The 13,831-nt window shown below is 44.0% G+C and overlaps 1 protein-coding gene across 7 annotated transcripts in view; it reads right to left on the bottom strand.

Annotated features, from left to right (window-relative positions):
* Positions 1–13,831, bottom strand: part of Rffl (ring finger and FYVE like domain containing E3 ubiquitin protein ligase) — a 67,017-nt gene that overhangs the window by 39,087 nt on the left and 14,099 nt on the right. For 3 of the 7 annotated variants that reach the window (XM_085695538.2, XM_085695545.2, XM_085695543.2), the window contains exons 1-2: positions 3,150–3,282; positions 2,787–2,920 (exon numbers count right to left, since the gene is read on the bottom strand). The exons of 2 other annotated variants lie outside the window; for them this stretch is intronic. The gene's annotated coding sequence lies outside the window, so the exon portion shown is untranslated. Of the gene's footprint in view, positions 1–2,786; positions 2,921–3,149; positions 3,283–13,831 lie in introns of those variants that run through there. 2 more of the 7 variants (XM_085695540.2, XM_085695546.2) reach the window with 1 other exon arrangement.

The following is a 13,831-nucleotide window of genomic DNA, read 5'->3' as shown; positions in this document are numbered from 1 at the left end:
GTCTGAGTTCATCCAACAGGAACCATCCATCTAACCAGAGAGGATATGGATCACCTAACACTTAAAAGAATGATAAAGACATTTAGAACAACGGTTTGACCCCAGGGATCCATTTCAGCCACTCTGCCTGATGTACCAGGCTCCAGACAAAAGACCAAATTCAGTCAAGGAACAAGATAACTAGAGAATGAGAGAACAAGAGACGGAGAAAACAAGAGGGGAAGAGGGGGAGAGGAGAGAGAAGAGGAGAGGAGAGAGAAGACAGAGTTGTGGAAGCCCAAATAAGGAAGAATAATCAAACTCAAGTCAGAGACTTTATAGATAAGAAATCTCCCGGGGATGAGCCTTTGCAGTTAGGGAAGGGGCTATTAGGAAACGGATCAATCTCTAATGCACTGGTTCTCAACCTCCCCAATACTGCAACCCTTTAATACAGTTTCTCATGTTGTGGTGACCCCCAACTATAACATAATTTTCATTGCTATTTCATAACTGCAGTTTTGTTACTGTTAAGAATTGCAATGTAAATTGATGTACGAGGGTCATCTGTCTATGTGTTGCTTTCATTGGTTAACTAATAAAGAAACTGCTTGGCCTGATAGGTCAGAACATAGGTGGGTGGAGTAGACAGAACAGAATGCTGGGAAGAAGGCAATGAGGCAGACGCCATGCAGCCAGCCGCCAGGTCAGACATACTGAATCTTTCCCAGTAAGCCACCACCTCGTGCTGCTACACAAATTATTAGAAATGGGTTAATCAAGATGTGAAAATTAGGCTAGATATAATGGGCCAGGCAGTGTTTAAAAGAATACAGTTTCCATGTAATTATTTCGGGTAAAGCCAGCCGCGGGTCAGGCGAGTCGGACAGGAACGTAGCCCGCTGCTCCTTTTACAGAAAAGGAGGCCATTAGACCCCGAGGTCATGACCCACATGTTGAGAACTGTTGACCTAATGGTATATGTCATAGCCATGGAATGGGAAAATCAACAATTTAGTGAGGGTAGCTGAGGGAGATAGAGACAGGCCAGTTATCAGGACACTGTCAAGTCTGAAGTGGCTTACAAATCAGTCAGCAGCAATGGTTCTAAAACTCAGGAACTGGAAGATGAGGTTTGGCCTTTAAGAAGAAAATGCTGAGAGGGCAGAGGCAGGCAGATCACTGTGAGTTCGAGGTCAGCTTGGTCTACAGAGTTAATTCCAGGACAGCTAGAGCTGTTACACAGAGAAACCCCGACTTGAAAACCAGAACAACAAAAAGAAGATATTGGCAACAGCATGGAGAAGATGGGAGAACACTGAGGTTTACATTAGAGTGGCAGAAGTCCAGCAGAGAAATTCTGAGCAGGACTTGCATCAGATTCCTGCAGGCAAAAATCAGTCTTTGGTATGTGGAATCTTGGGAAAGGGTAGTCTCTGTAGAAGGTGGGCCCTGTCTAAACCACTGAGATGATTAAAGAAAACAAAACAGAGTAAAAACAAATGTCTAAGGGCTGGAGAGACAGCTCTACAGTTAAGAGCACTTCTAGAGGACCGCGATTCAGTTCCAAGCACCCAAACAACGACTCACAAACACTTGTAACTGCATTTCCAGGGGATCTAATGCCCTCTTCTGGCCTCTGTAAAGACCAGGCATGCACACGATGTATGTGTGTGCACACAAACACACATACAGACATGTTGGGTTTAAAGGCTTTTGATAGCAGGGGCTCTGGCTGTGTCTCTCACGCAGACAGTGCATCAAGGTTTGATAAACACTGCTAGGCTAGTAAGATATAATGAAAGGAAGATGGCAAAGCCTTGAACACCTCAACATTTATGAGATAGTGAAAAGGATATGCAAACACAACAGAGGACACTGGGAGAGGGAAGATGAGGACTGCTGGGAGAAAGGCTCAACAGTGTGCTGCTGGGCAGATGGGAGACAAGAGAGTGAAGAGGGGCTCCTGCTGAACTTCAGGGAAGCATGAAGCATGAGCAGGCTGCTGGCTCAGTGTAGAATGACGAAGACTGCACACGGGCCAGAGATGAGAAGGTTCAGGGTAGGATTTTCCACATTCTGCCTTTCCTGAAAACCAACTACCATTGCTACACAGGTAAAACAAAACAAACAGGGTTCTTACATCCACATTCTAAGGCTAGAATGAACAGCACACCCTGATGGAGCCTCACCCAGGATCGGAAAGGAAGCAGTGGTTCTGAAGAATCAGCTGACCAGGTGTTTGAGAGAAGGCCCACGGGTGCACAGCCTGGAAGGAGAATGTCTAGAGGTGACAGCTCGCTTCAGGTACAGATAAAAAGTTTCGAGGCAAAAAGCTGGAAAGAGATGATCAGGGATCTGAACAAAACCAGGAATGACAGGAGGGTGTTCTTCACAACCCCTCAGAGAAAGGACAGTGGGCAAAAAGCCACTGTTACCAGCATCCCGGTTCAGTGGCTGGTTACCAGGAAAGGGAGCAAATGTACCTGCCTTACTTTCATCATGACTTAGTTTGATCAAACGGTTTCTCGTAAGACACAAAAAGAACAGGAAAAAGAAAATAAAATATGAGTAGCGCTGCATATCTCTTATGCAATCACTGGTCTGCTCAGTCAGGTCTAAAACACCCACATCCCCAAAGAAAGGAAATCTGTCCCCTTAAGGACCACTTCAAAGAATGGAAGAACTGGTTTTAGATTCCTAAATTCAGGAGCCTTATTTCACGTTCTGAAAGCTAAGGATTTTTCAGTTTCTACCCCCAGCTTAGTCTGGTTTTAGGAAACGAAAAAAAAATCATCTGGAGTTACCTGCTTTTGCCTGTCTCAAAACACTGCCACAGGCTGCCCGAAGTAGCTGCAGCTGAGGTCGCTGGAGCCATGTTCTGATGAGATCATCTCAGGGGCCAACAGCAGCTGCTTTCAGGCACAGTGAATGGTGCCGCCTGGGGACGGATCTTTGGTAAGCAACACTGCTACAGAGCTAGCTTAGGCTTTACCCAGGACAGTGCTGACTCACGCCAGCAAAACTCCTAATACCCAAACAACCCTTCCTGCGCCAGGAGCAATCAGCTGCAGCCTAACAATTAGGCACCCCACTGATTGTCTTCAATCAAGGGCAGAGTTACCTGGGGGCAGGTAAAGCTCATTTCCCCCCACTGCTGGAGCCCTTACCTGGAAAGCTCTGGTGGCCAGTTCCTGAAATTTCATCTCAGAGCAGCCTGAGGCTCTCCACAGCCAGTGCTGCAGTTAGCAGGCGTACAGCTCTCAAGATTTTCCCAGAGATACAAATGTTGCTTTGCTGTTATAAAGGTTAACACTTGGGTTAGTGGACTGGGAGAAGGAGTGGAGTCACTAAGGTCTGGTGGAATCCTACTGGTGAATTTTTATCAGTTCTAACCAGGCTCACTTCTTTTTCAACTCAGCCTCCTCTGACCTCTCCATTTCCTTAGACAACTAGATTTCTCTCATTAAAACTAAAATAGCAGAATTCTTTTCTCACAGTTGCTACACTCCATGATGAAGCTAAATCATCTACAATCCTATCTTTGGGTGCCTAAGGAACATAGGAGGCTGTTTTAACATTTGCCCTGAAAATAAGCAAAATCCCTAAATGTATATCAATTCTTTCTTATTAGCCTGTTTATTTAAAAAATCAATTTGTGAATGATGGCTCATCAAGAGCTAGTCATTATTATTGAATTAGTCCTGACAGGCTAGAATTGGCATTGGTGTTATACAAAGAAAACAAGAGATCAAGCGCTTGCGGTCTAGGTGCTTTAAATTATGTGTGCGGATGTTTGCCTGCACATATGTCTGTGAACACTTGTATGATGCCTGAGACTGGAAGAGATCATCAGGTGGAGTTACAGATGGCTGTGAGCTGCCATGTAGGTGCTAGGAACCAAACCCTATAGAAAAGGAGCCAGGGTTCTTAACCACTGAGCCATCTCTCCAGCCCCTAGATGCTTTAATTTGACAAGAGAGAAACTGGTAAGACCCTTCTGTTCTTTAGTGAAGACATATGAGTGCTCCCCTCAACTCCACCAGTTATTTCTCAGCAAGGGCATCCAAGGCCACCACACCTGACCTCCTTCACCTTTCAAGGTAGCTTTCTGATGGCATGAACTCTGAATGGAGCTGCCAACACAGGCGGCCAGACAGTAAATGATAGGTTAATTAAAATGTACAGGCAAATTTGGCGGTGGTGGTGCACAACTTTAATCCCAACACTTCAGGCAGAGGCAGGTGGATCTCTGTAAGATCGAGTCCAGCCTGATTTACAAAGTGAGTTCTAGGACAGCCAGAGCTATACAGTGAGACCCTGTCTCAAAACAAAACAAAAATAACAAAAACCGCCAATGACAGAAAGTACATACAGACAGAATTTGGGTTTAAAAACTGCTATATTTCGGAGGCTGGAGAGATGGCTCAGTGGTTAAGAGCACTGCCTGCTCTTCCAAAGGTCCTGAGGTTCAATTCCCAGCAACCACATGGTGGCTCACAACCATCTGGAATGAGGTCTGGTGCCCTCTTCTGGCCTGCAAACATTCAGATATTGTATACATAATAAATAAATATTTTAAAAAACCTGCTATATTTCGTTCCTTTCCAATGAAAATAGTCAAGTTGTTTTCAACAAATTTCCAAGTTGTTTCATCCCGCTCATCCAATTCTTCATAACTAAGCAGTTCCAGAGTGACAGCCACTGTAGAGGAAGGTGTTATAAATGCTCCTGGCTTGTCTCCCTGTCAGTGTTTCCTATTCAGAAAATGCCAGTATTTAAAGACAAGTTTCCCTGCAATGTGTGTTAATTAGTCCTTTTCAAAAGATAAAACATCTCTGGAGCAGCTGACAACCATTATCTCATGAACCACACCTGAGAACATCCTTCTGTAGCTGATGATAAGCCCCACAGTCTAATATAAAACAACTCTTGAGGTCCACAAGAGTTGACCTCATCAACTCTTGGAAAACGCTGTGGTGTTGTTACAAAGGCTACTGGCTCCTCCTACACTGGTAAGCTTTTAGGGCAACAAAAACCTAGGCAGTGCAGGGCACTAGGAGTGGATGTGAACCACACCAAGAACTACTCAGGACCAGAAACAATCGCTAAGACAGGGCTATCTATCGTGCCCCTCTGAGATTCTGACAGCCACACCCTACCCTAGAACCTCCCTTAAGACTGGAAAAAGTGAGAGCTCATAAAAATTACTAAATTCGAACTAATGGCTTCGGGCACTTGAGGTTTTATGAGATTATGTAAAAAACAGACTATGTAGGAACAAGGAAAACAGCATTGGTTCTGTCATTAAATTCTTTCAATCTGAAAACTTAAGCAACCTACCACCCAAAACTATTAATAGGGCTGCTGATTTTTTTTAAATGGGTAGTTGCAAAGTATCTCTATTTATCTATCTATCTATCTATCTATCTATCTATCTATCTATCTACCTATCTATCTATCTATCGAAAATAAATGGGTTGGGTGTGGTGGTTCATTTCTGTAATCCCAGCATTTGGGAGGCTGAGACAGGACATGGTTTTGAGGCCAGGCTGGGTACATAGAAAGTTGCAGGCCAGCATGAGACACACAGACACACGTGGAGATGAGTCAACTGGGTAAAAGTGTTTGCTCTGTGAGCTGATAAGCTCAACCCCACCCCTGGAGGTAGTGGTATGTGTCTGTATTCTCCACACTCATGGCAAAATGGAAGATGAGACAGGAAGCAGAGACAGGACAATCAGCTAGTCTGAGACGGCACAAACAAGAGATACTGCCACAAACACAGAGAGAACCAACTCCCAAGAAGGTGCTGTCTGGTCTCTCCCTCTCTCCCCCCACACATTGAAAATTAAAATTATAAAACTGCATACATCTCAAATATTGTTTTACTTGGACTAAGCATATAAGGACTTTTCTTTCCTAATAGTACAACTATGAAAAAAATTAATTAAAAATTCATTCCTCAAGACTCTTTAGACTCCTTATACGTAAAAAGACGTTAGAGGACACATGTTCAGGAAGAGCTACAATAGGCAGCAGATTGAAAAGCCATTTTTAACTTTACTAGTAAAACTTTTTGAGACAGTTCTGTATATAGTGCAGACAGGCTTCAAATGAGTGATCTTCCACCTCCTGAATGCTGAGACTGTAGGCATGTCCACCACGCTCAGTACATTTCTTTTTCATAAATTAATCTTACATTGATATCCTATTGAAAGTGAATCAGTAAGACCAAAATTTCTAAGAACCAATGTCTGTCCCAGACACTGCCAAATTCTAATCGCTGGTGTGGAGGGCTCTTACTGCCAACATACCTTTTTTAAAAAAAGATTTATTTTTAATTATGTAAGTATGGGGGGGTATGTGTACATCAATGCTCATGGATGCCAGAGAACTACAGGTGATGTGGGTGCCAGGATTCAAACTCAGGTCTTCTACAAAAGTAATAATGTTTTTTGTTTTTTGTTTTGAGGAGGGGGGTTCAAGACAGGGTTTCTCTGTGTAGCCTTGGCTGCTCTGGAACTCTCTGTAGACCAAGCTGGACTCAAACTCACAGAAATCTGCCTGTTTCTGCCTCCCGAGTGTTGGGATTAAAGGATTAATGCCACCACCACCTGGTGTAATAGTGCTCGTAACCACTGAGCTGTCTCTCCACCTAATCTCCTTTATTAATAAACAAGAGTACCTACTCCTTAATAAAAATAATATGGGTGCCACACAAACATCTCTCATCTAATGAGCCACAGAAATTAAGCAGGAAAAATGAAGTAAGCTTCAGGATACTCGAGAATCAACTCTAGTGAGGCTTAAGAACCAAGAAGAGTGCTTAGCGGGATGATGACTTCCACCCCATTCCCTCCGCTGCTGAGTGTACAGAAGTGGGGGGCGCCCCAGAAGCTGAATTTTAAACAGGCTGCTCCCTCTCTAGGAGGCTCAGAGGCGAACCGGCCTGAGACAGTGCCTGGCGGTTACTGCTACTTACCTGAAGCATGCCCGTACAATAACAAGTGATTTTCAAAGACTGAGGAGTTGAACAGTAGTCACATGGGTCCTTGACATCAGTTCTCTCACCCACAAGAATCACACACAGATAAAACTCAACTGTTACTTATTTTCTTGGTTGGGCCATGATTTCTCTCGAGTCTCCAAAAGACAATGACTCTTAAACTACTCGTAACCTGCAGTCTGGTTACACTGAGCTGCTCAGACACCTGGGACGCAGCACAAGGGACTTCATGGACTTTTTATTGCTGAGAAAATTTAAGTTCACTGGACTCCATAAAACAGTCAAACGAACAAAAGAGACCGCCTCCCCCATGGGGACAGGTTGAAAGTTGAGGCTTTTGACTTCCTGATGAGGCAGTTTTCCCAGAAACCCAAACCATGGGATGCTCCAGGCTCATATGTCTTGAGAGTGCCCAAATGTCAACTTATCAACACAGGATCAGCCAGTGCAGCTCCCAGTCACATTTGGAAGCACAAACCTGCTGTATAAAATGGCCTCTCCTGGGAGAGAGACGCTGTCGCCATAGCAGAGATCACTCCATCCTGGGGCCAGAAGGACCAGGCAGTCCTTTAATCTTTAAGGAGCCATGTTGTGTTCAGATACAGGAACGGGCACAGCTCAGGCTCAAGCTGCTTTCCCACAAACGACCCCAGGCAGAGTGAGGATGCGCCACCCCAGTCTGTCCCCACGGTACGGCTACCAGAATCTTTTCGATAATGCAACTGTGGGCGCTTTATTAGTCACTGTGATCTAATCCTTCATAGCTCAGGCAAGGGATCCAGTATCAAGAGGTGAGCAACCACCTACCTCAGCCACAGTAAAATCTGAATTCCTGTATGTCAGTAATTGAAAATGGAGCAAGCACACAGCAAGAGAAGTCGAAGCTGTCAGGACACAGTCTGAGGTCCTAATGATGGGACTGGGAGAAAGGTTGTCGGCAATGTGATCAAATTGCTCTCTTGGGCAGCTCATTTCAGAACCTGGCAATAGAAATCTTGGAGCCATTTGTGGGTGTAATTTTCTACATGGGGCTATTTCTTAGCTCTTTTCCTGAGCTGATCATACAGAAAAGGGGCAGGGAAGAAGCCCCTGTCATCAAACTCCATCACCCAAACAATGCAATGGCTACATAATGAACTGGTCATTAGGCTCTCATCCTATTACTTGTCTTGGCCCAATAACCTTCCTCTCAGAGCAAAGTAACTCAATGCTGGAGACCATCTGAATTTGTAATACCTAAATATAAAATATATAATACCTTTGGATTCTTTGCCTCCCGAAATGACATTTCTCACACTCACACACTCTCTCCCCACCCTTAGATACACACATTCTCACACACACACACACACACACACACACACACACAGGCACACAAGAACACACTCACAAATGTCTGCCACCCCCCCCGCCCCCCATACACACTCCCTGTCTCATTAAGTCAAATTTCCTAAATTTTCACCCTGGTTTCCACTAAGAATCTAAAGGACTGAGTTATCTTTGTTCATATCTCCAAGTCAAGGGGGCCTCTGTCAACATGTACTTCATCTTTAAGGGTAACTTCTAGCCAAGTAGATACAGTTACCTGCTCGCCTACAGTTAACCATCAAACTGGCTTCTGTGGGCTATGGAAATAAAAAGATACGACAGCACAGCTTGAATGTCTTGTCAAAGTAATCCAAGTACCGGAAGAGGGAGAGAAGACAGAAGGAATGATTTCAAAACAAAGACTGAGCTGTCCATTTTGGGAGCATTAAGAAAAAAACACCCCGTCTGACTAAGCAGCTGAGAAGACAAACACCCAAAGGACTGCACATTCTCTGAAGATGACAGTACTCATAGTCCCCACCTCCCCGAGGTTCAGCAAGAGAGCACATCACAAATGAGACTTGCATTATTTATAATAAAGCGAAAATACAGCCTAACATCCAGATTTATGGGCAAAAAAGCTACAGCCTTATCTCAACCCAAGTCCATGTAACAAGGAATAAAACTTATCTTCTCTGGATCCTTAAAGGTAGGGGATGGGGAGAAGCTGACAAATGGGTGCTGAACAACAGTCAGACAGGGGTAAGAGGCACGGTGATGGACGTAATGATGGCGTAAAATACTCTATATCCAAAGGCTAGAGAGCTCGATCCTGTTTTCCACAAAGAAATGATAAATGTTTGAGAAGATAGATATGACGGAAAACATTACACCATGTATACATTTTGAAACAGCACAAGGCACTCCAAAAATATGTGCAGTTTTATGATTAGGTCTCATCTTGAAAGATAAATTTAAAACTGGAATCTTTCTAAGCAGGTGCCTCTCCCATTCCTTGTGTAGCAGCACACGAGTAACAGGACGGACACCTATCCTCTAGCACAGCGCTTTTGAAAACTTTACAAGGAAAATATCACTGTAAGATACTAGCCATCAGCGCAAAGCACCGTAACTGGTGAGTGGGGGATGCATGCGGAGATGGAGCTTATGACGGACACACTGGCACACACATGCACATCCATAAGCACAGAAACATAATTAACAAGTCTATGACTAATTCAGCTACTCCTGGCAGGGGTGGAAGCTTGCCTTCTTTCTGCGAGCACTGTGTGCTACTACTGCAGCGTTCCTAAATAAGCGATTTAAATTATTCGACCTTAAAACTACTTGACAAAGAAAACAATTTGAACAATTTTTATTTACAGCCAAATTTTGAGGGTATCGTCACAGAGGTAGATTTTACAGAGAAGTCACCAGAAACTGTCAACTGGGATGCACTCACAGGCGGCACTGCGCTAACAAACAGGAGAGTAAGTCTTGGTTCCAACTCCTAGCACACGGCAGCAGGTTCCACAGTGAGTCTGCCCACCCCGGCCACAGGGAATAGAGAAAGAATCAAGTGGAGAGCTAAAAATACACAACTCAAAATCTGTCAATTTACTGAGTAATCTGATGAATTTAAAAATCAAATTGTGGGGCTAGGAATACAACAGTGACAGAGAATTTGCGCAGGTTGTAGGAGTTCAAACAGATAGAAAAATCCACCAAAACCAAAGGCTGGAGGCCAGTGCGGGCAATACTTCAGAACAATAAAGAAAAAGAAATATACACTCACCATACACTCACTGTAAGGTCCATCCACTGCATTCCTTAATGCACTTAATCCCGTGAAATTAAAACTTGTAACCAGGGCCTGTGAACCTGCTGACCTTAGTTTTATCCCTGGAACCCACAAGGTAGAAGGAGAGAACCAACACCAGCCAAGTTGAACTCTGACCTCCGAGCTTGCACCATGCAGGGCACATACCTACACGTACACACACAAGCACACAAGAAAATAAAGGTAGCAAAAAATAAAACTTGTGTCCATATACATACCTACAGCACATGAATGTTCACAATAGCCCCAAAGTGGCAGCAACCAACATGCTCTTCAACAGGTGAATGACCAACACTGCTCAGCAATTTTAAATGCAACTGAAATGGAGGGTGTTATGCTAAGGGGGAAAAGCCAATCTCAAGAAGTCACGTACTGTTAAAAATCCATTTCCAAATCATTTCTAACATGACAAAAACAAGGAGGGATTACTAATTGCCAAGAATTAGTGGTGGAGTGAAAAGGATGTGTGAGACTCTAAAGAGGGTACCAGAATGGTCTGTCTCTGTGGGGGGGTGGGGAGGTGTGTATGTATGTGTATAGTAGAACCGTGTCAACTTCCTGGATTGCTGGTGGTTAAACAAATGGAACCACTGGGGAAAACTGGGTGAAGGATACACGATGTCTTAGCTAGGGTCACACTGCTATGACGAAACACCATGACTCAGAGCAAGTCGGCTTATTTGGCTTACATTTCCATATCACTGTTCTTTACTGAAGGAAGTCAGGACAGGAACTCAAACACTGTAGGAGTTGAGAGACAGCGGCCATGGAGGGGTGCTGCTTACTGACTTTGGCTTGCCCAGCCTGCTTTCTTATAGAACCCAGGACCAACAGCCCAGGGATGGCACCAGCCACCATAGGGTAGGCCCTCCCTATTAATCACTAATTAAGAAAATGCCTTAAGGCTGGATCTTACAGTTCCCTCCTTTTCAGAGAATTCTAGTTTGTGCATCAAGTTGACGTAAGACTAGCATTTGAGAACACTGCTGTTTTTTCAACTTTTAAAATTACATTTTATTTATTTTACGTATGCACCTGGGAAAGGGGCACATGCTACTGTCTGCTTGCTTGTGGAGGTAGAGAACAGCTTCAGAATTTGGTTCTTTTCTTGTCACCACATGGCCCACAAAGATAGGACTGGATTACCAGGTTTGGCAGCAGAAAGAAGACACACTGAGCCATCTCATGGACCCAACTTTTGCAATGTTTTGAGAAATTGTAATCACCTCAAAATAAGAATGTTTTCAGAGGCTGGAGAGGAAGACCTGGGTTAGATTCCCAGAACCACATGGCAGCTTACAAGAGATCTAGAGCTCTAGGGGATCTGACTCTCCTCTGACTTCCTGGGGACTAGGTGCAAACAGGAGACACGGACAAACACATTCCTGTGATGTTCTCCCCTCGAGCCATGTTCTACTTTCTATGTGGCCAGTGCTTCAAGCAAAACATTCATATAGATAAAATAAATATCCCTTAAAAAATAAAAGAATTTCTTAAATGAACAATTAGTGAAGGCTGGGTGTGGTAATGCAAACCTTTAATCCCAGCACTCAGGACACAGAGGCAGTTTGATTTCAGTTGAGATCAACCTGACCGATCTACCTAGTGATTTCCAGGACATTCAGGGCTACACAGAGAAACCCTATCTCGAAAATCCAAAGGAAAGGAAAGGAAAGAGGAAAGAAAAGAAGAGAAGAAAGGAAAGGAAAGGAAAGGAAAGGAAAGGAAAGGAAAGGAAAGGAAAGGAAAGGAAAGGGGAAAGGGGAAAGGGGAAAAAAGGGGAAGGGGAAGAAGGGAAGGGGAAGAAGGGAAGGGGAAGAAGGGAAGGGGAAGGGGAAGAAGGGAAGGGGAAGGGGAAGTGGAAGAAGGGAAGGGGAAGGGGAAGGGAAGGGAAAGGGGGAAGGGAAAGGGGGAAGGGAAAGGAGGAAGGAAGGAAGGAAGGAAGGAGGAAAGAAAAGAAAAGAAAAGAAAAAAACTAAAAAACAAAGTACAATTAGTGAACCGCCCACCAACTACGGAGAAGTGGGAATGGTAAAAAGTTTGCATACCGCACTTCTCAGACCTTCTCAGACTATTCTGCAGGCAATGCTATGCTAGATGGGGATTTAAAAAGACTCTTGAAGCAAAGCAAGACTGCTTGCCCAAATGAAATCCATTCAGGCCTAACCTGTGTGTTAACCCTCCCTGACACTTTTCTGTTTCCCCTATAGCCAGGAGCAAAGGAACCCACACAGAGTGCACTTTCCCTACTGGTTCAGCTCAGCAGGCAGTCAGATGCCCAATGAGAAAGAACCAGAAAGACAAGCTGACTGTACGTCCCTGGGTGTGGTTAGCAGACAGGCTGCCCAGGCACCGAGCAGTGCAATCAGTTGCTGCAAACAGGTTTGCTTACATGCTATGTCTACAGTGTGAGACTGACCTCCACTGTAGCTGGCAGTTGCTACACAGCAAGGCCTTTCACATGTGACCAGGAGGGTAGGAAAAGATAACGACAGTATTTCTGTGTCCTGTAATGATCTCCCCTTGAGCCAAGTTCTACTTTCTATGTTACCCTCGTGTCTCTTAGTAACACAGTCTGCCACCACTTCTCTCAATAACATCACTCCCAACGTGCAAGCCCATCTACGAAGTAGCTCACGGAGGATTCCATCTGTGAAGAAAGCTACTCAAAAACAGGAAGATGTGTTCAAAAAAAGAAAAGAAAAATGATCTGAAAACCCACCGATGAAATCGTCCTAAACCAAAACTTTAGATATTTAGCCAAATATGCTTTTAAGGGTGGCTGGTTTATACATTTAAAATTTGGGGATTATGAATAAATGATAAGACAATTCTTTAGTACTAACAAAAAGTAAACTAGGAAAATTAGAAACAAATACGTCATTTTTAAGTAGCATTCCACAGAAGGAGGCCCATGTCTCAAAACAAGTTTTAAGCCCACATTAATGAAATGGAATCTATCTGTAAAGGCCTAGTCTGAAAAGTGTGTGCATCCGATGAGCTGACCTGACAGCAGTGACAGTCTAGTGCTGGGGACTCGACTGTTGTGGAATTTAATTTTAAGATGTTACATTTGTTTAGGCTGTGGAACATTTGTTCTAATGATGCAAAGATGTGTTGCATTCTTTTATGTTTCATTTAAATCTGTGAAGCTATGGTACTTTCCTGTCTAAAACACCCAATTGGTCTAATAAAGAGCTGAATGGCCAATAGCCAGGTAGGAGAAAGGATGGGTGGGCTGGCAGGCAGAGAGAATAAATAGGGGGAGAAACGTGGGAACAGATGATCAAGGTGCAAGGAAAAGGAGGGAGGGAGACTGAGGAGTGAGAAAAGGGGCCAGTCATCCAGTCATACGGAATAAGAAGGAAAGCAAAGGTAGAGAAATAGAAAAAGGTAAAAGCCTAGAGGCAAAAGGTAGATGGGATAATTTAAGAAAAGTTGGCTAGAAACAAACCAAGCTAAGGCTGGCATTCATAAGTAAGAAAAAGATCGTGTGATTTATTTGGGAGCTGGGTAGCGGTCCCCAAAGAGCAATGTAAAAAGAGCCAAAAGAGTAAAACAACTAACTACATTCAACTACTACATTCAGCTGGTTCAGTTTCAAGGCTGGTGGTCTTAGGCCGGCTCTTGGTCTTTTCACATCTGTGGAACACAGGTAATAGCATAGGACATCCTTCTGGACGGCCAGGAGGGCT

The sequence above is a fragment of the Myodes glareolus genome, chromosome 9 (genome assembly GCF_982192425.1).
Source record: "Myodes glareolus chromosome 9, mMyoGla1.1, whole genome shotgun sequence".
Classification (NCBI taxonomy): domain Eukaryota; kingdom Metazoa; phylum Chordata; class Mammalia; order Rodentia; family Cricetidae; genus Myodes; species Myodes glareolus.
The sequence above is the reverse complement of the archived record's forward strand: the minus strand, read 5'-3'. Positions and strand labels throughout refer to the sequence as shown.